Raw genomic sequence first — 21,617 nt, forward strand, 5'->3', positions numbered from 1 at the left:
AAATTAAAAAATAAATAAATAAATAAATAAATAAATAAATAAATAAGGTAAATCCGGCTAAGAGGCTGACGCAGAAGGATCAGGAGTTCAAAGACAGACTTTGCTTTGAATACCCAGTCCATTCTGGGTGTTGTTGCCCCTCTCTCTCCAACTCTCTCACTGACTATCCTGAGTCTGCTCCCCTCTTTATACTGGGGGAAAAAAATTATAACTTCCCCCTAATTCCCTCTAAAACGTCAGGATTTCACAATGTAGCTCAACCAAGATACACATCAAAATCATGGGTGATGCCCCTCTGCCTCCCAAGTGCGCAGACTAAGTCTGCCACTCGAGCGCACAGGAGTTTAAGGAAAGCGCCACCACGAAGGGGTCATGTTATTTTTTAAGTAGCAAAATTTCCTTCGAGAAACTTTAAACTTTGGATTCTGAGCTGCGGGAAATCTGGGTCTCAAACGAGAAGTCAAAAAGCTAGAAGAAAAAGGCAATTACTGGCCCGTACGGGGATCGAACCCGCGACCTTGGCGTTATTAGCACCACGCTCTAACCAACTGAGCTAACCGGCCACATACACACACACAGTTGTAACTAAAATAACATGAGGAGGTTTTGCATCTGTGCAATTAAAACTAAGTATTTATTTTTACCAAAGGAACCTTTAAAGCTATATTCGCATATTTTAAAAAAGGGAATCTGGAATACCTCAGCATCAAATTCAGACAAAAAGTTTTGACAGTGGATGATGAGCTTTTCCTGAAAAAGCGATGATGGCCCACTGTTTGACTTTTCGAAGCCTGAAAAAGAAAAACTTTCTCAACCATTTGTTATTTATTACCTGTTTCTTTAAAGTTGGTTCAAAGCAAATACTCAGAGACTCGTGGGGTTGAGGAATGGATTTTCTAGAAGAGTTGCACACATTAGCGTCTAGGCTTGGAATTGGGACTGCCCCACAGAACATAGGAAACCGGGTGTGTCTTCCCAACTTAATACAACGAGTCCCAAGGAACCATGATGGAGCAACACTTGGAACTGAGAACCTAGCATATGGGACCACTACCTCTGAGCTATGATTACTCCCTTCTCTGAATCTTATACATGCATTTAGTAGCATCTATTTTCACAAGAATAAAGCGCTGCAATTTTTTTTTCTTATTTTCCTTCAGGGAGTCACTGGAAACTGAGGAAGAACTTAGTTTCGTGGACATGAGAGGATTTCAAAAGACTTTTTTCATTATAGTAGAATTACGCAGTCCGTTATTATATGGTGGGGTCAGACGTTCAGCTTTAGCAAAGTAATAAAGAAAAGGTGTTGCCGAAACCCGGGATCGAACCAGGGACCTTTAGATCTTCAGTCTAACGCTCTCCCAACTGAGCTATTTCGGCTTATTTTCTTAGGCTTGATCAGTTATATCAGGGTTCCAGAGAGTTCAAGCCTCGGGACTACGGGAGTAGGGGAGAGACAGAGACAGAGACAGAGACAGAGACAGAGACAAGAGACCAGAGACCAGAGACCGAGACGGAGACGGAGACAGAGACAGAGACAGACGACAGTCAAAAGCTGGAGTCAGAAGAACTGTGAGGTCTGAATATCCAAGGCAGTATATTAACAACACAACTTCGTATTCCTCAAATGCAGAAGAAGAAAACAAGTCAGTAAAGGGCACTAGACAGAAATTACAGGTGTGAAGGTCTGGTAACTGTTAGGAGCCGTTACAAGCTGTGCACATGCGCAATAGATAACTTTGTAACTTTCCAGCCCTTAGTCTCCGCCCCTCCCGTGACATCATATGGTCCGATCAGCTGACGTCATATGGTCTGATGAGCTTCAGCCAGTTAGGAGGTGACACTTCCCAGGCAGCGGTTGCCAGCCTATATAAGGGATGGGTTTTGGGGAGTTCAGAGTCTCCACTATGTAAGCTGATGCTCTCCTTTTCAAGTAGCATTAAAGCTTTACTGTAGAAGGATCCTGAGGAGTGTCCCCCGTGTCGTTTTTGCTGGCAGGACGGTTAGCGCGGGACATATGGTGCCGAAACCCGGGAAATTGACCTCATCATCGTCAGCACCATCGGAGACCCCTTGGCAACTAGGAGGATTCAGAACTGCAGGGAGGTAGGATTCGGAGAGGTATGTCTTTTCTGGACTTTGGCTTGGGAATGTTGCCATCTTGGGGAGGTAGTGTAGAGGCTTTTGTACTTGTCCTCGGAGCCATCTTGATCTTTTTCACTGTTGTAGCAATCTTGAAGAAGTCCAGAATTACATGTCAGAAACCGAAAGTAGTGAGAGGTGGGGCGCGCCCGGTCATAAAAAAGGAAAAAGGACCTCCCGGGGTGTCTAATGACAAGGGAGTGTGTAATTTGTTAGATGATCCTGTAAATGAGCTTGAAGCTTTAAATCTTGATAACTCTGATGACTCTGAAAGCTCAGGAGATGAAGTCTTAAATACTGGGGAAACAGCTCAGCTAGGTGAAAAAGAAAGATACTATCTGGATGACCATATACAAAGTAGCAAAAAACCTCGAAGACGGCAGCTTCAAACAGCCCTCTCGCAGGTTGCTCATTCAGCACGCCCTCCCTATGAGACTCGCCTGAAGGCTTATTCCTTTGTTCCAGAAAAGGTAAAAAGAAAGCTGCACCTTGCTTTTCCCATCTTTGAGGGCATTGAGGGAGAGCGGATGCATGCGCCCGTGGAATATAATCAGATAAAAGAATTGGCAGAATCAGTCAGGAAATATGGAGTCACAGCCAATTTTACTCTTGCACAATTAGATAGACTTGCCCTAAATGCTTTGACACCATCTGACTGGCAGATGGTAGCAAAAGCTGCGCTTGTCAGCATGGGCCAATACATGGAATGGAAAGCACTCTGGCATGAGGCCGTCCAAGAGCAGGCCAGAGCTAATGCAACGGCCTTAACTCCTGAACAACAACTATGGACATTCGACCTGTTAACGGGTCAGGGTCGTTTTGCAGCTGATCAAACAAATTATCATTGGGGCGCTTATTCACAAATCGCCAACGCAGCCATTAGGGCCTGGAAGGCGCTCTCCAAGAAAGGAGGGGTTGACAATCAGCTCACTAAAATTATTCAAGGGACCCAGGAGCCATTTTCTGACTTCGTGGCCAGAATGACCGAGGCTGCCGGTCGTATTTTTGGTGATTCAGAACAAGCCATGCCTCTAATTGAACAGCTAGTTTTTAAACAGGCCACCCAAGAATGTCGCGCAGCTATAGCCCCAAGAAAAAACAAAGGATTACAAGATTGGCTTAGGGTCTGTAAAGAACTTGGGGGACCCCTTACTAATGCAGGGTTAGCTGCTGCCATCCTACAGTCTCAGAAGTGCCCCCTTAAGGGGCCGGATAAAAGAACTTGCTTTAGATGTGGAAAGGCAGGACACCTGAGAAAAGATTGTAAAATGCCAGATAGGGAGAGAGGTCCACTGACTTTTTGCACTCGTTGCGGCAAAGGCTATCATAAGGCCTATCAGTGCCGCTCTGTGAGAGATATAAAAGGTAAGATTCTCCCTCCTATAGAGACAACAATAAATGAGATTCCAAAAAAACGGAGCAGCGGGCCCTTGGTCTCAGGGCCCGCCAAAATATGGAGACAGATTCACCAGGGTGACGGACGGGACCACCCCACCCCCCCCCGGAGTCGGAGCAAGAATGGACTTGTGTGCGGCCTCCGACTTCTTACTGATGCCTCAGATGGGCGTGCAGCCCGTTCCTGTCCAAACCCCCAAGCCATTGCCAAGAGGGAGAATAGGTCTTATTCTCCCACAGAAGTTAAGGATTTATAGAGATGATTTACATACCTTGAATGACTTTCAAAAATTATTGGGAGACATAAATTGGCTGCGGCCGTTTTTAAAGATCCCCTCTGCGGAATTAAAACCTCTGATATTTTGAAAGGGAATACCCATATTGCCTCCCCCAGGTCTTTGACTCCCGCTGTGGAGACGGCCCTCTGTTTAGTGGAAGAAACCATTAAAGAAGCACAACTATTCCGCATTGATTTAATTCAGCCTTTCTCCCTTTGTGTATTTAAAACAAAAAGATTGCCCACTGCAGTATTGTGGCAAAATGGGCCCTTGTTATGGATCCACCCACATGCCTCTCCTCAGAAGATCATTGACTGGTACCCTGCTGCCATAGCTCAACTTGCCCTTAAGGGCCTGAAGGCCGCTGTCAGCCATTTTGGCAGATATCCTGCGGCCTTAATTGTTCCCTATAACTCTCTTCTAGTACAGACTTTGGCCACCACCTCTGATGATTGGGCCATATTAGTCACCACCTTTTTGGGAAAAATTGATAGTCATTACCCTAGACACCCTTTGTTGCACTTTGCTGCATCTCATCCTATTGTGTTTCCCTGAATCACCTCTCCTACTCCATTAAAAGACGGGTTGGTGGTATACACAGATGGCTCCAAGACTGGCCTGGGAGCCTATGTTGTGGGTACCCAGGTGTTCTCACGGCAATATGCTGAGACTTCCCCTCAGGTGGTAGAATGCTTAGTGGTATTAGATGTTCTTCAAAAATTCCCAGGTCCTCTTAACATTGTTTCTGACTCCTCCTATGTGGTCAATGCTGTAAATTTACTGGAGACAGCTGGAGTTATTAGATCCACTAGCAGAGTGGCATCTCTATTCCAAAAATTACAAGATTGTTTGTTAACCAGACAGGCTCCCATGTATATTACACATATTAGGGCTCATTCAGGACTTCCTGGCCCAATGAGCCAAGGAAATGATTTGGCAGATAAAGCCACAAGGCTGACTGCGGCAGTTTTTGTGTGCCCCCCCCCACCACTGCAAGCCGCTAAGGCCTTCCATGACAACTTTCATGTTACTTCTGAGACCCTACGCAAGCCCTTCTCTCTTACTAGGAAAGAGGCACGTGATATCGTTACTCAATGTCACAATTGTTGTCAGTTTCTCCCTGTCCGTCATACTGTAGTAAATCCAAGAGGGATTTTACCATTACAAGTATGGCAGATGGATGTCACTCATGTTTCTTTCTTTGGGAAACTCCAGTACGTGCATGTATCAATAGACACCTGCTCCGGTGTTCTCCATGCCACACCACTCACTGGAGAAAAGACCTCCCATGTAATTCAACACTGTCTTGAGGCATGGAGTGCCTGGGGAAAGCCTAAATACTTAAAAACTGACAATGGACCTGCTTATATTTCTCAGAAATTTAAACAGTTTTGTGCACAAATGCAAGTCACATGTATTACGGGCTTGCCATATAACCCTCAAGGGGAAGGCATCATTGAGCGCGCACATCGCACGCTCAAATCATACTTAATTAAACAAAGAGGGGGTATAATAAAGGATTTGCCCCCTGTGCCACGAGTTGCCATAGCAGTGGCGCTCTTCACCATAAATTTTTTAAACTCAGATGAGCATGATCAGACTGCAGCAGAGCGACATTGCTTAGACCCATATCGACCTAAAGAACTGGTGAAATGGAAAGATGTGTTAACCAATGAATGGAAAGGCCCGGATCCTATTTTAATAAGATCCAGGGGAGCTGTTTGTGTTTTCCCACAGAATGAAGAAAATCCTTTCTGGGTCCCTGAAAGACTTACCAGGACAGTCATGGAGCAGAAGGATGCAGCAGACCAGACACATGAAAGGGGGAAGCAAGCTGCTCCTCCTGATGTTACTGATGATGATCAAGACCCCAGCTGTCCAGGGGGAACCACGTTGGGGAATCACATCAACGTTCCCACTTCTGATGCTGGTGATGTATAATGCACAGGTTTTTCCCTGATTCTTTGCCACCAATAGAGAGCTGGGCTTAGCTTTTCTGCCTGAGGATGAACAGAGCTTTGTGAAAATAGGACTATTTCCCTTAAGGAAAGTCTCTGTTTCTCAGTAGCTGACCAAGGCCTATGTGTCAATAACAATTGGACCTTTGAATTTGAGCAGAGGCTGTGAGCAGAAGCTCCCTGGCCTATGTGTTACCTTCATCCAATATGAGAATTTTACCAAAGCAGCTAATTTGTCTAAAAGCCTTTCTCAGTTTATGTTGTAGAATTGAACCTTTGAATTTGAGTAGACGCTGCGTGAATTGAGAGCCGCTATCGATCTGTCACTGACGGAGGGACTGTCGTCATGGGTCACCTCAGCTGTTTCCTACTTCAAAGAATGGGTGGGGGTGGGAATGTCTGGCACAGCCGTTTGCTTTGGATTGGTGTTGCTTCTCTGGCTGGTCTGTAGGCTCAGGGCTCAAACTAAGATCGCCCAAGCGCTTGTAGCCTTGGAACAAGGGGCTTCCACTGACATTTGGTTAACAATGTTTAAGCAATAGGCCGCCGGTCAGACAGCTCTTGCACACCCGGAGCCTAGGTTCATTGCACAGGGTAGAGGGTCTGGCTTGAGCAGCCCATGAGGGATGTCGAGCAAAGCATCGCACAGAGAGTTGCCTAATATGCAGGCTTCTCTGGGAGGCATGTTGTCCTGCATAAGGGTTGCCTGCCCCAGTTTCCCTTTCCCAGAAAAACGGCGGAGGACAGGTCGAGAGTGCTTCGGGTCAAGCTAACAGCCTAGTCGAGACTCTCGTACACAGTCTTATTGTATGATTTGGGAGGTACAACCTCTGCCTCTATCCCTCAATGTATGGGTGACCTACTTGCTTGTAAAAATATGAAGCCTTATCATTAATTAATAAAAAAGGGGGATATGTTAGGAGCCGTTTACAAGCTGGTGCGTATGTAAGGAGCCGTTACAAGCTGTGCACATGCGCAATAGGTAACTTTGTAACTTTCCAGCCCTTAGTCTCTGCCCCTCCCATGATGTCATATGGTCCGATCAGCTGACGTCATATGGTCCGATGAGCTTCAGCCAGTTAGGAGGTGACACTTCCGAGGCAGCGGTTGCCAGCCTATATAAGGGATGGGTTTTTGGGAGTTCAGAGTCTCCACTCTGTAATCTGATGCTCTCCCTCTCAAGTAGCATTAAAGCTTTATTGCAGAAGGATCCTGAGGAGTGTCCCCCGCATCGTTTTTGCTGGCGAGACGGTTAGCGCGGGACAGGTAACGAAGTCCAAACTCAAGGAGAGAAGAAATGCCAAATGTCACGACCGAGTAGCACTTCTGCTGGAAAGAGAAATGCGTGCCCCTGCACGCAAAACATCAGTCTTTTATGCAAATTTGTTGTTGGGCAAGTAATAGAAAGCAAGCAGATTACTGGAGCCAACGAAAATCAGTTAGCTTGCGCTCAGCCACAATTTTTTTTTAAAGTTTAAAATAACAAACATGGTCCCAGGCGTGACCCAGTTTAAACAATTTTTCTGAACAGATGTTGTCTTCCTCCTTGTTACTGCGCCTTCCTTACAGCACATTGAATCTATACAATTTAACTCTTGGGCTAGTTTTTCTTTTGAAGGTGTTTTTCTCCTAGGTCACATAAAGGGAGCTCAAGATACCTCAAAGTCCTTTAACAAGGTACATTCTGGAATGGCAAACAAAGCATTTTGCATCTCAGTGACTGGAACATTTGACCACTTACATGCTGGGGGGTGGGGGTGGAGTAAGGTCAAGGGGCCAGTTCCCGTACTACAACCCCGTCGGAAACCCTGCCAGTCCTAAGCCTGATTTGCCTGACTTGACTCTAGTTAGGTGAAGGGCAAAATACCCAAATCCCATCACTTCTGGGCAGTTTCCAGTCTAGCCCCCAACATTTCTGGATCAAGCTTTTGTTTTCCCCTGTCTCTGTGTCTCTCCGGTCTAACCAGTTCTCTCTGTGTGTCTGCCTCCTTTCTTTGAAGCAAAACTTTTCTATGGTCTGTTATGGATGTTCCATTAAAAAAAAATGTGTTTGCTGAAAATATAATCTTCTGCTTACATAAAGAATAACTGTGGGATAGACAAAATGTGGTACATTTACATAATGGAGTACTACTTAGCGGAAAAAGAAAAAACAATGGAATCTTGAAATTTGCAGGAAAATGGATGGAACTAGAAGAAACCATTCTGAGAGAGGTAACCCAATCACAAAAAGACAAACATGGTATGTACTCACTCATATGTGGATTTTACACATAGAGTAAAAGATTACCAGCCTGCAATTCACACTGCCAGAGAAACTAGTAAACAAGGAGGACCCTAAAAGAGACAAACATTGTCCCCTGGAGAAGGGGAAAGGGTCATGATCCCCTGAGCAAATTGAGAGCATGGGAAGAGGGAGGAGGGAGCTACGAGAATGAGAAGGGAAGAAGAGGAAAGATGCAGAGGTCATGAGGGAGCAGAAAGTTTGAGTCAGGTGAAGATTAGAAGAAAGGGTATGTGATAGGTACGGTTTTAGTTGGTGGGGAGTGGTAGGGGAGGAAGGGAGGGAGAAGGGAACTGGGATTGTCATGTAATTCAATCTTGTTTCTAATTCAAATAAAAAATGATTAAAAAAAAAAGAACAACTGTGGAAAGGAACTCTAAAAGGGAGACTAGCAGGAAACAGGTAACGTGAAGGGAGGGAATGTGAAACACTGAGGAGGAGTGTTAGTTGGGAAGGGGTAGAAGTCAGTTCAGAAGGAGCTGGGAAAGAAGCATAAATAATACTAAGATAGTTTGAAAAAAAACATAAGGATAATATTATTTTATGTTTACCCAGAATTACATACAATGTGTGCGTGTGAATGTGTGTACACGCATGCGCGCGCGCGTGCGTGTGTGTGTGTGTGTGTGTGTGTGTGTGTGTGTGTGTGTGTGTGTGTGTGTGTGTAAATCAAGTTATAACACATGGGGTGATAATGATTCTTCCATGAGCCATAAATTATCTAACAAAAGCTCTAGCACCAGCTATGAGAAATCTCCTTCTGAGTTGTTGGTCAGGGAAATCTGAGAGACCCCCCCCCAAACAATCTAGGCTATTGCTGTTGCACTTGGCTGCCTTCCAGAGGTTGAAGATAAGCGCTTACTGCTGAAAACAGCATGCAGTTCAGGACTGGGGATTCTGTCTGATCTGACCTGAAAGCCTCCTCCTTGAGAACTAGCTTTACAATCCTGGAAGATGCTATGTAAGCTGCCAAGGGAGGAAAGCAATCAATAGTTCTTCTCACCTGTGGTGCCTACATTTGGTGTCAGTACCAGCAACATGCCTTAAGACCTGCTCAACTACTGAAACTTTTGCCTGGTACTGTAAACAGCCTGGTGAGGTCATTGATCTTAGAGGACAACCTACTACTACTACTTTCCTAAACCAGTGTAATTCCTAAGTGCATTCTAAATACTTCTACCCACAGGTAAGTGTAATTCTCATCCCTCCCTCATCAAAGAGGCTTCTTGTTGCAGGAGACAGGAACCATTACTGAAAGCCACAACTGGTCAAAATGCAAAGAACAGCTGACTATTATTAGGGTCCAAGAGAAGGCCTATAAAAGACCACCAGTCATGTATGCAATAAGCAAGAATGCTTTATTAATCCAACAGCTTGGGGTGGTACATGGCAATGACCCAAGAGGCTTGCAGGCCCCCCTTTTAAGCCGAGTTAGGAGAATTCCAGGGAGGAGAGATTAGTCTGGGGACTGATTGGTGGCTTTAAACAAACAGTTTACAGGTTGCTATAGGATTGGTTGGTGGCTTAGTGGGTAGAGGTTTTCCAATAGCAGGGTAGGGAAAGCTATGTTTAGCTATCAGGAGACTGTGGTCATCTGCTAAGCTAACAGAAGGTCAAGGGGCACCTGTTGATTGATTGCCCCTGAGCTGTGGTTTTCCCTAAGAACTATTTGCTCAGCTCCAGCCACCTCCAGTAAATGGAAACTAAGGCCTGATCCCTGGCAGGGGCTATTAGAAACCTGTCATGGCTGTGGTCTGGTTCCCTGGCCCTCTCAACTGTGGAATACATAACTCCAATAGATGCACACAACCCCTGCACCAAAGTCACAGGAACTACACGGAGAGGGATTGGAAAGATGACAAGAGCCAGAGGGCCAGGAAGCCTGCTGATATCTAGATTGTGACAGGGAAACTACATCCATGAATTCTCAACAATATAGGCTGCCTAAACAACACCTGAACAGTGACAATACCAGTTGGCATGCCAACATGGATGGGGGAAATCTCACTGGACTTTACCCCTGGATGAAGGACTACAAGTAATTAAAGACTGATGAGAGAGGTAGAATTAGTCTTTCCCAGGGATGAGGGCATATAAACTCTCTATTCTTATACTTTGTTCCCATTAGCCCACTTTCCCTACTTCTTTCCCCAGTCTTCCCTGTGTTAGCTCTCAAAGAAACCTGGACAAGTCTCACTCAGTAGTTTCCAGTACTCCTCACCCCCCTACCCTAACCCTCCCCCTCTCAGGGCTGGGATTCACCTTCCCTTCCCCCAGCCTGGTCCCTATAGAACTCAGACATTTTGTCTACACGGGGTCTCTTAGCTACCCCTCTTGGTCAGGGGTTCCTCTCTTGCTCCCCCCCCTTTTCTCCTCTTGTTAAGAGACTCCATTTTCTTTTTAGTTGTTGAACAATGCTAGACTTTCACCCCGTACTTAGCTAGAGGTCACTTTTTGACTGGTCCTTCCTCAATAGTCTTGTGAATTACACATTGCAAATTGTTTTTTCCATTATTCTGAAAACTGACTGACCACAACATGTTTCACAGTATGTTGACTGTCTGACCATAAACCCATAACATAGACTTTTCCCATGATCATAAAAATAACTGTAAAATTTCATTTTTAGTCATTTGCTCACTTGGTACAAAGAGATTTCTCTGCCTTTAAACTAGGCTGTTTTCATTCTCCTACTGTGGGAGACTGAAAATATTGCCCAGCCATTATTAAATTTTTACTTTGCAACATCTTAGTGTTAGCTCCTGATTTTTGACAATATAACATTCTCATGGTCTGGTTTAGTCTGCCAGCCATGTTCAAATTGGACTCTCCCCTCTGCCTGCTTTCTCCCTTATATCTACAATAAAAATCTTCTCAACTGGGCAGTGGTGGTGCATGCTTTTAATCCCAAAACTCAGGAGGCAGAGGCAGAGGCAGGTGGATCTCTGTGAGTTCTAGGCCAGGCCAGCCCAGTCTACAGAGTGATTTCCAGGATACCCAGAATTGTTACACAGAGGAAGCCTGTCTCAAAAAACAAAACAAAACAAAACAAAATCTTCTCCATACTTTAGGGGTAGTCATATCCTCTTTTTATTTCATTTTTCATCCTAACCCCTCCCTTGCTGGATCCCCTTGGCCCCTTTCTACATTTATTTCACATATATTCCATTACTCTCTTCTTTCCTTTCCATCTGAACAGCTGTAGTTCCCCCACTGAAGTCTATGAGTTGCCATACTGCAAGCTTTTGGCCAGGTCTGCAGAACCATAAGAATTGCCACAGTCCAGCTGCTGCCTGGGTTCAGGTCCTAGAACGGAAAAGGGGCATCAGTGTGATGAAATGAATTGTCCGACCAGATGAGTTTCACACAAGGCCGGCCCTGAATACCTTCAGCCACCTTTATTTGGACATCAAAAACAAGCATGGTTTTCCATACTAACAAACAAGCTTTTCCTATCCTCCAATGTTAACCTCCAGCAAAAACAAATATGTCAAATATTTTTCCAACTTTTACATCAAACCATCTTTAAACTAAAAACAGCACTTATCATTTTGCTAGCTTGACCAAAAATCAAACAAGGCAATCCTGTCTTTACAAAACTAAAAGGTAATAAACATAGGCACAAATTTTTCAAGAACAACAACCTCATTCAAAACGTATTTACAGAAATAGGGGTGATCTGCCTTCGATCCTTTCAGCACTGAATCAGAACAGCTCCCAGGATCTGAAGTGACAGCTGGCACTGAGGCAAACAAGAAACTTGAAAAGCATCAGCTCCCAAAGAATGTTAGGGGAAGATACTAGAGAAAAAAATGAGGTTTCCAGGTCTGATCACATCTGTCCAATGCACGATTGACAAATGACAAAAAACCACCAAGAAAGAAGAGAGTGTCCCAGCAGTATTCTTCGATATCCCCAGAGTCCACTGGTCCTTGCCTAGTGAGACTTTTGCCCCATCTGAAGACCCGATGGACAATCACTCATACTGATCAGAAACTAGGCTAAATGGCGCCCAACAGAGAATCTTTATTTTTCTGGCCACTTTACTACATAGTCTACATAGTCTCTTTGGATTTGTTTGGTCAGTGTCATTAACATATGTAACACCATATTTGGTGCCAGGTTTTGAAATTGTTTTTGTTTTGTTTTGTTCTTGTTGGGTTTTTGTTTTTGTCTTCTTTCTTTTTCTTTCTTTCTTTCTTTTTTGGGGGGGGGGACAGGTCTTCGCCATATAGCCCAGGCAGGCCTAGACTTGGGGGTGTCCACTTTTTTTGTTTGTTTGTTTGGGTTTTTTGTTTTGTTTTGTTCTTTGAGATAGGAATTCTCTGTGTAACACCCTAGCTGTCCTGGAACTTCCTGTGTGGACCAAGCTGGCCCTGAATTCACAGAGATTAGCTTGCTTCTGCCTCCCAAGTGCTGGGATTAAAGGCATGCACAGAGATAAGTGAGAAATGCACCTTTTGCAAAGATATTGTGTATCAGATAGTGATCTTCTATTTATGGAATCCTATTAGGAATCCAACGGCATGATACATGTTGAGAAAACCTAAAAGGTGGAGTAAGTGTTGTGCCTGACCCTCCTAGAGCCAAAAAGGAAGCACAATGCCTACTGTCCTTTTTGCATCTGGGAGGGCACATTCCTTATGTAGGTGTGCCACTTTGGCCATGATCTAATGACTTGAGAAACTACTAATCGAGATGGTGCCCTGAAAAGGAGAAGGGTCTGCAACAGGTCCAATAAGGTATGATGTTTTGAATGAGATGTCCCACATAGTTCAGGCATTGAAATGCTTGGTTCCCAGCTGTTTGGGGAGGTCTAGGAGATATGTTCTTCTGGAGGAAGTATGTCACAACATGTACAGGGATTTGTCTTCAAAGTGATTTTAGGTGGGACGTTGGTGGCAAATGCCTTTAATGCCAGCACTTGGGAGGTAGAGGCAGGAGGATCTCTGTGAATTTGAGGCCAGACTGGTCTACATAGTGAGTTCCAAGACAGGTTCCAAAGCAATACAGAGAAACCCTGTCTCGGAAAAAAAGTGATTTGAGATTCTGTCAAGTTAACCGTCAAGTTTTAGCTGTCACACCTTGCTTGCACAGCACAGTAGAGCTGGCACTGGTGGTGTGGGTGCAGGTGAGCCTGACCCACAGGCATGAGAATGTAAGAACTGGCCCCACCCCTTGCTGCCTGTGGCTTTAGGTGAGTATACTAGAGCAGTGCTGGAGAGTTTACCCTGGTGGTGAGGATGCAGAGGAACACTTCTGAGCCAACTTTTCCTCGAGAGTTCGAAAGCAAGCTTGATAATGCTAAGCAATACATATGATTTTATGGCTGCAACATCTGCAAAAGGAGAGGATGAATCAAGATAAAATGGTCTTTTAAAATTGGTCTGGGATGTCTGGAGTGGCTTTAGCTATATCAAAATCTTAATTTGCCTTTTTATTTACATTATATCCAAAGACTCAAAAGCATCACATGAAATTCCTGTCAGAATGAGCTCTGACCTTTTACACCCATAAACACTTACATAACACAGCAAAGGTTGCAAACATTAATGATTCCAGTATGATTAGTAACAATAGACCCCAAAATAACCCGCCAACAAGGAGACGACTCACAGAATGCAAGGACAAAGGTTTCTTTATTGAGTCGAGGATACAGCTCCAGCAAGGACCCCATTGTTAGGAAACAAATGGAGTACCCACTGAGGGGTGTTTTTACAGGGGAAAATTGTAGGGCTGGAAGCCCCAAGATCACAAAACTTCCATGGTTACACAGGACAAGACAATGGTTGTATGCTTCAGGCAAGGTGCAATTAAGCAGGGTGCTGCCTAGGAGATGAGTTTGTTAATTATCTCCCTGGCTGGGGACTTCTACAATTGATAACTATCTGATCCTCTTTGGATTAGAGGTTTGTTGACACAGCCCAGGGTGTGATATCTGGTCTAAGACTTTGAATCATGTGGACTTTTGTTTAACCTTGTCTGTTGGGCTGCTTTTGGGGAACTCAGAGAAGCTTAAGAGTTTTTCTGTTTGGGCTTTGGAGTCTGGGTTTTAGACTTCTAATAATTTTTCCCTTTCAGGTGGAATATGAATAACTCCACAATTTTGGACTTTTTCTTTTTCCAATGATGCTTGCAAAGTTCAAAAATAAGTTTTAGATACCACAGTTCTTGACGACTAAATATGAACAGCAAAACTTTTGTCCATGTCCTGTTCAAATACTGAAGAGGGGCTTTAGCCACCTTCATAATAGTGGTCAATTGTTCTAAATGAGTCCTTTTTCCCCAAAGGGAAAAAAACTGGCAAAATGAGTTCTGCCAGGATGTAGTGTGGATAATTGCTAAATATTCAGTCCTTGGCTGGATCCAGGATGAAGACTCCCAGGTCTGGGAAGTCGATGCAGCAGGCCTGTTGAGAAACTGGAAATCTTGAACTGACAGTCTCCTTTCCTTCTCAGACTGTAGAATCGATGACATCAGAACTCGCTTGTGGGGGCTTCAGCTGTCACAGTATCATCAGGTCTGGCATCCCTCTGCTCCACGCACCTCATTAGGCGTTCTGGCAGCCATTGAGCCTCGTTTTCTTCCTTTGAGAAAACACAAACATGCCCTCGATCCCATATTAAAACAGGGTCTGGTCCTTTCCATAGCCCAGTGCAAAGATCTTTCTATTTGGCTTGAGCGAAAGTCACTCAAGTTCCATTGAAAGACCTCAGAAGAGGTACTTTCGTAGCAGAAGACCCGCACCTAGGAATCAGCGAGACCACATTTGGATGCAAAACCGCAAGAGGCTTTATTTAGGAGATGGGTACCCGGACGACTTAGCTTTTCTGAGGCCAAGCCCCGAGCCAAGGGAGAGGTGCCTTTTTATAGAAAAAAACGCAAGCGAGGAACAGGGATTCTACTGGATGGTTCAAATGAGGCACAGAGCCATTCCCGATCAGCATATTCTCAAGGTCTGGTGTCTGGTACAACAGACTTGATTCCCTCCGCTCCGCGTCCAGATGGCCGGCCCACCTGGTGCTCGTTGCTCGGCCCCAGCCCCAAGGCGCGGTGCCAGGCGGGGCGGGCCGGGGGCGCGAGCCCTGCTGGGGTGAAGGCTTGGGAGGCCCTGGCAGCTCCGCCGAACCCTGGCTCTGCCCTGCTCAGTCCCCGCCGCGCTGCCCTCGGTCAACTGCTCTTCCCAGCCCATCCCGGCTGCTCCAGAGAGAACACCCAGCATCGGCATAGGCGGGGGGAGACAGAGAGGCAGCGGGCCTTTCACCATCATGCCAGAATCTGTCCTCGGCAGATTGCTCATGACATCCACATTCAAAAAATTTAAAATGAAGAGTGCATGATTTAATGCATTATGTGGAGACTGGGGCACAACTTGCCTCTCCTTAAATTTTGAAGTTGCGTTGTCAAGGAGCTATGGGCATTCTCCACAATTCCTTGTCCTTGAGGATTATAAGGAATGCCTCTTTTGTGTTCCATTTTCCATTGGGAAGAAAATTGGTGAAATGCTTTATTAGTATTCCAGATGCATTGTCTGTTCTTATAATTTTTGGAACTCCTATATAAGCAAAACATTTTAAACAGTGACTTATCACATGCTTAGTGGCCTCTCCAGTTTGTGCAGTGGCCACTAAGAAGCCTTAATACGTATTAACTGCCTTGTGCACATATTTTAACTTGCCAAATTCTGCAATATGAGTAATATCCATTTGCCATAAATGATTAGAAAGCAGCCTCAAGGATTTACTCCTAAATTAGTTACAGCTAAATATTGTGGGCATGCATCACATTGTTTGACAATTTAAAGAGCTGTTTCTCTAGTCAAACCAAATTGTTTTCTTAGACTTCTGTTGTTTTGATGATGAAAGGTGTGACTGCAAAGCCAGTTCTACCTGGGATAAAGCGACCATTTTTTTAAAAATCTGTCAGCTGCCTCATTACCTTCAGCCAGAAGGCTGGGAAGGTTTGAATGAGCTCTTATATAATCCACAAAGCATGGTGATTTTCTTTGATGAGTGGCATTTTGAATTTGCTGAAACAGTATTCCAACCTGATCATTATTACTTCCGATGTACGGAACTGTCTTTATTACTTGAAGAGCTTTAAAAACATAATGACTATCCGTATACAAATTAAATAAATCATTCACTAGAAGCTGAAAAACTATTGTAACAGCTCCCAACTCGATTATTTGAGCTGAAGCTGGAGGTGTTTGTATCATGTACTCTTTACCATCAATAACATAAGCTGCTTTTCCATTAGAAGAACCATCAGTAAAAACTAACATAGCATTTTTTTTACAGGATTACTCCTTACAATTTTAAGGACTATAAAAGGATGCATTAGTGCAAACTGCAACAATCTATGAGCTGGAAACTGATAATCAATTATTCCTAAAAATTGAGCAAAAGCAATAGCCCACGAATCATTGTTTTGAAGTAACCAATCAACTTGTGTTTGGTATAAGGAACATGTATTACCCTTGATTCTCTGTCAAAATATTTCCTAGATTCCATATGGCATTTCTGTATCATACAAGCTACTGCTTCATAATAAGGATTTAACAGTTTGACTGGGGAGACAGGTGGGTGCAACCATAATAATTGTCCCCCTTACCATAAGACAGAAGTAGGAATATGCTGCATGGGAAGTATGTAAGCTTCCCCATGGTTTTGCATAGTCAATATGTAAGACCCCTCCCAACCCCCCACCCCACCCCCGAAGCTCAGGCCTCTAGTATCTTTTCCCAGGACTTCGGCCATCCCAGTCACCATGAGGAGGCAGGAACTTGATGCAAATAACAAGAGGTTTTAATGAAAGGTGGTTATTACAAACGGGCTCTCTCAGCATGCAGACTAGAGAGCAGCCCCGTCCCCCAAGCACAGGTGTTTTAAAAGGCAAAAACCATAAGCTTAGGGAGGGGCCTCGACTCTCTCTGTCTGTTGAACCCATGAGTCATGGGTTCCTAGGAGGCCCTTTGTCTTGAGAGGAGGCCTGGGAATCAGATAGCCTCCTGACCCCACCAGTTGTAAAGCTTGCAGACCTCAGGAAGTGCTAACTAACGGTAGCTATCTCTTTGTTTCACAGGGACCCTTAATTGTTAATGAATGACACATTGGCTGGTGGGGCAATCTGTTTCTTTCATGAGCCCCTGGAGGAGGATGGCCATCTGGGAATTCTTGGTACCCAGTTATCTTATGGCCTTGTAAGGGAGCAATTGCTGGTGGCTGGTAAATTCCAGGCACTAAGTCATAGTAGTAGCCTTGGTCAGTTTCTGGCCTATATTTCTTTCCTAATTTTTAAGTCTTTCAAATATAGCATATTTGCTGATGCTGTATCGCATTTTTCCAACTGCAGGACAACTTGCCTCCCTTCATTAGTTAGCTGTCTAGGTGAATTGGGATCACTATCTCCTTTTAGAATATCACTTAAAGGTTTCAAATCACCAGTAGGTGACTTTTAAAAAGGATGTAACCACTGAGTATTTCCCAATAACTTCTGAAAATCATTAAAAGATTGCAAACTATCTTTTCTAATTTCTAATTTTTGAGGCTTAATTTCTTCAGGATATAACATATACCCCAAATACTTGTAGCCAATAGGCATCAGATGAACCAAACCCAGATTTCCCTCTTTTATCTCTCTTAACCTGGTTCTTGATTTTCATTTGGGGAAGGAAAATCAATTGAGCACTAACTTTACCATTGAAATTCCATTTGGTGAATGAGTCATAACCCTCAAAATTATCAGCATAACCCTCAAAATCAGCATCAATCATTCCAGGAGCAACAAAAGTTCCCTGCATAGTGGTGCTACTTCTTCCTAATAACAATCCTACAGTGCCACTCAGCACAGGGCCATAAACACCAGTGGGAAGAGCTAGCATCCCTATCTCTGCGTTAAAAACTGTGTAGGCATTGAGCAGAGGTCCAGTCCAGCACTTCCTGCCGTGGCTCTGCAGAGGTACTGAACCAATTTCCCTGTGAGGGAGAACTGCTGCTGAATGGCGCCATAGATTTGTCTTGGGGCCTGAGGCAGGCCCCCTAGGTAGTTTCCCTGCAAGAGATTCCCCTGGGCATCCTTCTTAGATTTGCACTCATTTGCCCAGAGCTTTCCTCTCTTGCATCTCAGACACAAACCAGGTTCCCTATTTACTTCTCTGTTGGGATACTGTCTGATTTGGTGCCCTTTCTGACCACATCCAAAGCAACTTCCAAAAGGCTTTGTGACCTACTTCCTCCCTGAGTCTTGGTTTTTCTGTAGGAACAGCATATCCTTAACTGAAGTCCCTTGTAAAGCAGCAGCCATAGCTAACCTCTGAGTGTATGCCAGTCCAATATCTGAACAAATTTGAATAAATTCATCTATGTCACCTTTATTTCTATAAGGTCTTAGCGGGGCCTGGCATGCTGCATTAGCATTTTCATAGGCTAGTTGTCTAACAATCAAGAGTCCAGCCTCTGTATCTCCTATTATTTTGGATGATGCCTGCATTAGCCTAGAGACAAAGTTCTGATATAATTCATTGCGTCCCTGCCTGATTTTTGTCAAGTCTTCAGTCTGTGCTCCAGAAGCTGGAAGCATGTTCCAGGCCCTCTTTGGCAGCTGCGCCAACCTGTGTATACATTGCTACCTCAAAACCTAGCTGTTGATCTATCTTTGTATTGCCCTTCACCAGCAAGCATAAGAAATGGGAAGGTGTTGGGCTCTATTTCTCTCAGCTGTGACTTGACACTACTCTGCAAATTCAGTGTTCGACAACAGATAGTCGTCCCCTCCTGGTAGGCAGGCCGTGGCTATCTGTTTCCAGTCTCCTGTGGGGTAAAGCTTCTATAGCAATATTCTCTATCACAGTCTGGGCAAAAACTGCAGTTGGTCGTTTTTAGTTCCCTGAGCTGTTTAAATGGTATCGGCGTGTGTTTGCTAACTAGATTTCCCCGAGCATCCCTTTGCTCAGTTACAGGAAATCCCTGCACATCTTCCCCTCTGTCTGCCGCTTCTCTAACATTAGCTTCTACTGGAGACGCATGACCCACTGCGACTGTTTGCCTTGACTTGGGGAGGTTCCTGCATTGTAGGCTACTCAATGACAAGTTTGATTTGTCCACTTCAATCATGGGAAGGGAGGCCTAAAGAGAAACTAGAATGGAACCCGAGATAGGTTATTATATACTCACAGGAGGAATCAGTAACCAGCTGGCTGAACCAAAAGCGCCGCCCTTTATCCTATCCTTTGCTTACCTATGACCATGCCCAACTGAGTCATCAGTACAGGTATCAGGATCTCTCCCTACAGAAGCCTTTTGTTCCTGCTGAAATAGATATAAATGTGGATACACACTTACCTTCAATTGCCTGCAGTACTTCTGCCAAAACTAGCACCTGTGGACTTAGGGAGCACCTGTTTGCTGTCTTGATATTGTAGATACCGTGCTTCTACTTAGAAAATTATTTTGCCACTAAAATAGTTTGCAACTAGCCCACATTTGTCAATTCTCAGGCCTTATCCATCTGTAGCCCCCACAATCACATACATGATTGTGGTTGGGGAGATGGCTTAGCAGTTAAGGGCATTGGCTGTATTCTTCCAGAGGATGTAGTTTCAATTCCCACTAACCACAAAGAGGCTTGTAACTTCCAGTTATAGGTGATCTGACACCCTCTTCTAGCCTGCAAGGGTACCAGGCAAGTATGTGGTACACAGATATGCATGCAGATAAAACACCATACACACAAAATATAATTTTTAAAAATTTTAAATAATATTTTTAAAAAAAGATCCAGGCATAATGGTACATACCTGAATCTTAGCAGTTGGAGGCAGGGGCAGGCAGATCTCTATGAGTTCAAAGCTAGCCTGGTCTACTTAGTGAATTCTAGGACAGCCTGGACTCTGTAGAGGGACCCTGTCTCAAAAAACCAACATCATCCCCCCTCCCCCGCCAAAGACCTATCATTTTCATAAACATTTCCCCTCTGTTTTGCTAGGAGTACTTTTGTTTGTGCAAACATATATATTAAATATATTTCATCTCCTCTCTCGCAAGACATTAATAACTTTCTCTCACTCTTAAATTATTGTTCACTTTACTCCATAAAATTTAAGTTACATGACAGCCAGTGAACAATAAACATCATGTAGGTACTTTACTTCCTTTTCTGGGGAAGGAATGGCCATGCTGAGAACAGGGTTAACCAGATGGTGATGCTGAAGCTGTGAGACAATTCCCCAGAGACAGGAGGTGTAAGTAGAATTAATTAGATAGCCTGCAAAACAGGAAAGCAAGTATCTACACTGAGGCATTGGCAGCAGACACATCAATGTTTCAAAATCAAGGTGCCCTGGTTGTGGGTCTCATAGGGTAGGACACCTGTATGGGTTTGTTTCTCTGGGGGCCTGGTTGTCTGGCCAAGCAGATATAGGTCATCAGGGAGTCAAACTTCTGAAACTCTGACCCTCAATAAAGAATAGCATTCTCTACAATGGCATCAGGATGCCATAAGGCAGATTGCAGTTAAGAGTTACTCAAGGTTAACTAACTCATTTTGATCCTGAACTCAGAGGAATCAGGGACCTTGATCTGAGGCAGAAGCTTTCTTATTGTGAATAGCTGAGCATGGCTGTCTGTCCCAGAACGGCATCTAAAAGGGTTAGCACATTTTCATTTGTATGTACACTACTTCTTTCATGTCCAGAGGATTGTGATCTTGTTATTTTCTTTATTACAAGATAAAGTATGTCTTATGGAGATATTTATATGAGCCAGGCTGACAAGGATGAAACTGGGATGGTTACACTTACCTCACTCTGTATGCCAGGCTGTCCTGGAACTCAACTGTCATGTATCCCAACCTGGCCTTCATCTCCGGGCAGTATTCCTGCTTCAGCCTCTCCAGTGCCGGGTTGGGGTGGGAGGGGTATGCAGGAGGGCTTTTCTAAAATAGGTGGTAAGGCGAGACTTGGCACAGTTGTAGATTTAGGCCTCACTTCAAGCCTTGTAGAAATAGCAGAAAATAAGATCAGTGTTAGCATTACCAGGTACTGACTCAGTCCCCAAAAGCTGAAGAAGTCTGTCCTGGGATGGAGTCGGGGAGGGGGAACTCTTCTGCCTGTCTAGAAATCTGCTTACAGGTTTAATATATTCAACCTCTTTACTAGTGGTTTTCCTCCTATGTTTGAATTGGATCAGATGCTCTTTATCATAGGAATTTATGTGTTCGCACCATGGAAAATATTTACCATTTTTTGTTTGCTTGGAAGGAAAAATGCGCTTTCAAACATATTTGAACCGGAAAGGGAAGAAAACATGCTCCAGGTGAGGCTCGAACTCACAACCTCGGCATCACCCGCACATATACTGCTGTATAAGTACCGCGCGCTAACCGATTGCGCCACTGGAGCATGCTTTCTCTGTGATGGCTGTGCACACTCTACAGAGGGACGCGCGGGAGCGCGCCTGGTGCATTGAGCATCCTTTACCATCCAAGAGTCTGGAAGTACCCACGTGACCTTTCCCTGGTTCACCTGAAATCAGCAGCCATCGAAGGGTTTTCGTGGAAGGC

General features: G+C 44.4%; 3 non-coding genes across 3 annotated transcripts; all 3 read right to left on the bottom strand.

Moving 5' to 3' along the window:
* Positions 1 to 489: 489 nt before the first annotated feature.
* Trnai-aau lies at positions 490 to 563 on the bottom strand. Its single transcript has one exon. It is a non-coding gene; the product is annotated as a tRNA-Ile (tRNA).
* Positions 564 to 1,307: 744 nt separating this feature from the next.
* Positions 1,308 to 1,380, bottom strand: Trnaf-gaa. The gene has a single exon. It is a non-coding gene; the product is annotated as a tRNA-Phe (tRNA).
* A 19,982-nt stretch (positions 1,381 to 21,362) lies between these two features.
* On the bottom strand, positions 21,363 to 21,456 carry Trnai-uau. The gene is made up of 2 exons: positions 21,419 to 21,456; positions 21,363 to 21,398 (listed from the first exon to the last, which is right to left on the bottom strand). It is a non-coding gene; the product is annotated as a tRNA-Ile (tRNA).
* Positions 21,457 to 21,617: the final 161 nt, after the last annotated feature.

The sequence above is a fragment of the Cricetulus griseus genome, chromosome 3, assembly GCF_003668045.3.
Source record: "Cricetulus griseus strain 17A/GY chromosome 3, alternate assembly CriGri-PICRH-1.0, whole genome shotgun sequence".
Classification (NCBI taxonomy): Eukaryota; Metazoa; Chordata; class Mammalia; order Rodentia; family Cricetidae; genus Cricetulus; species Cricetulus griseus.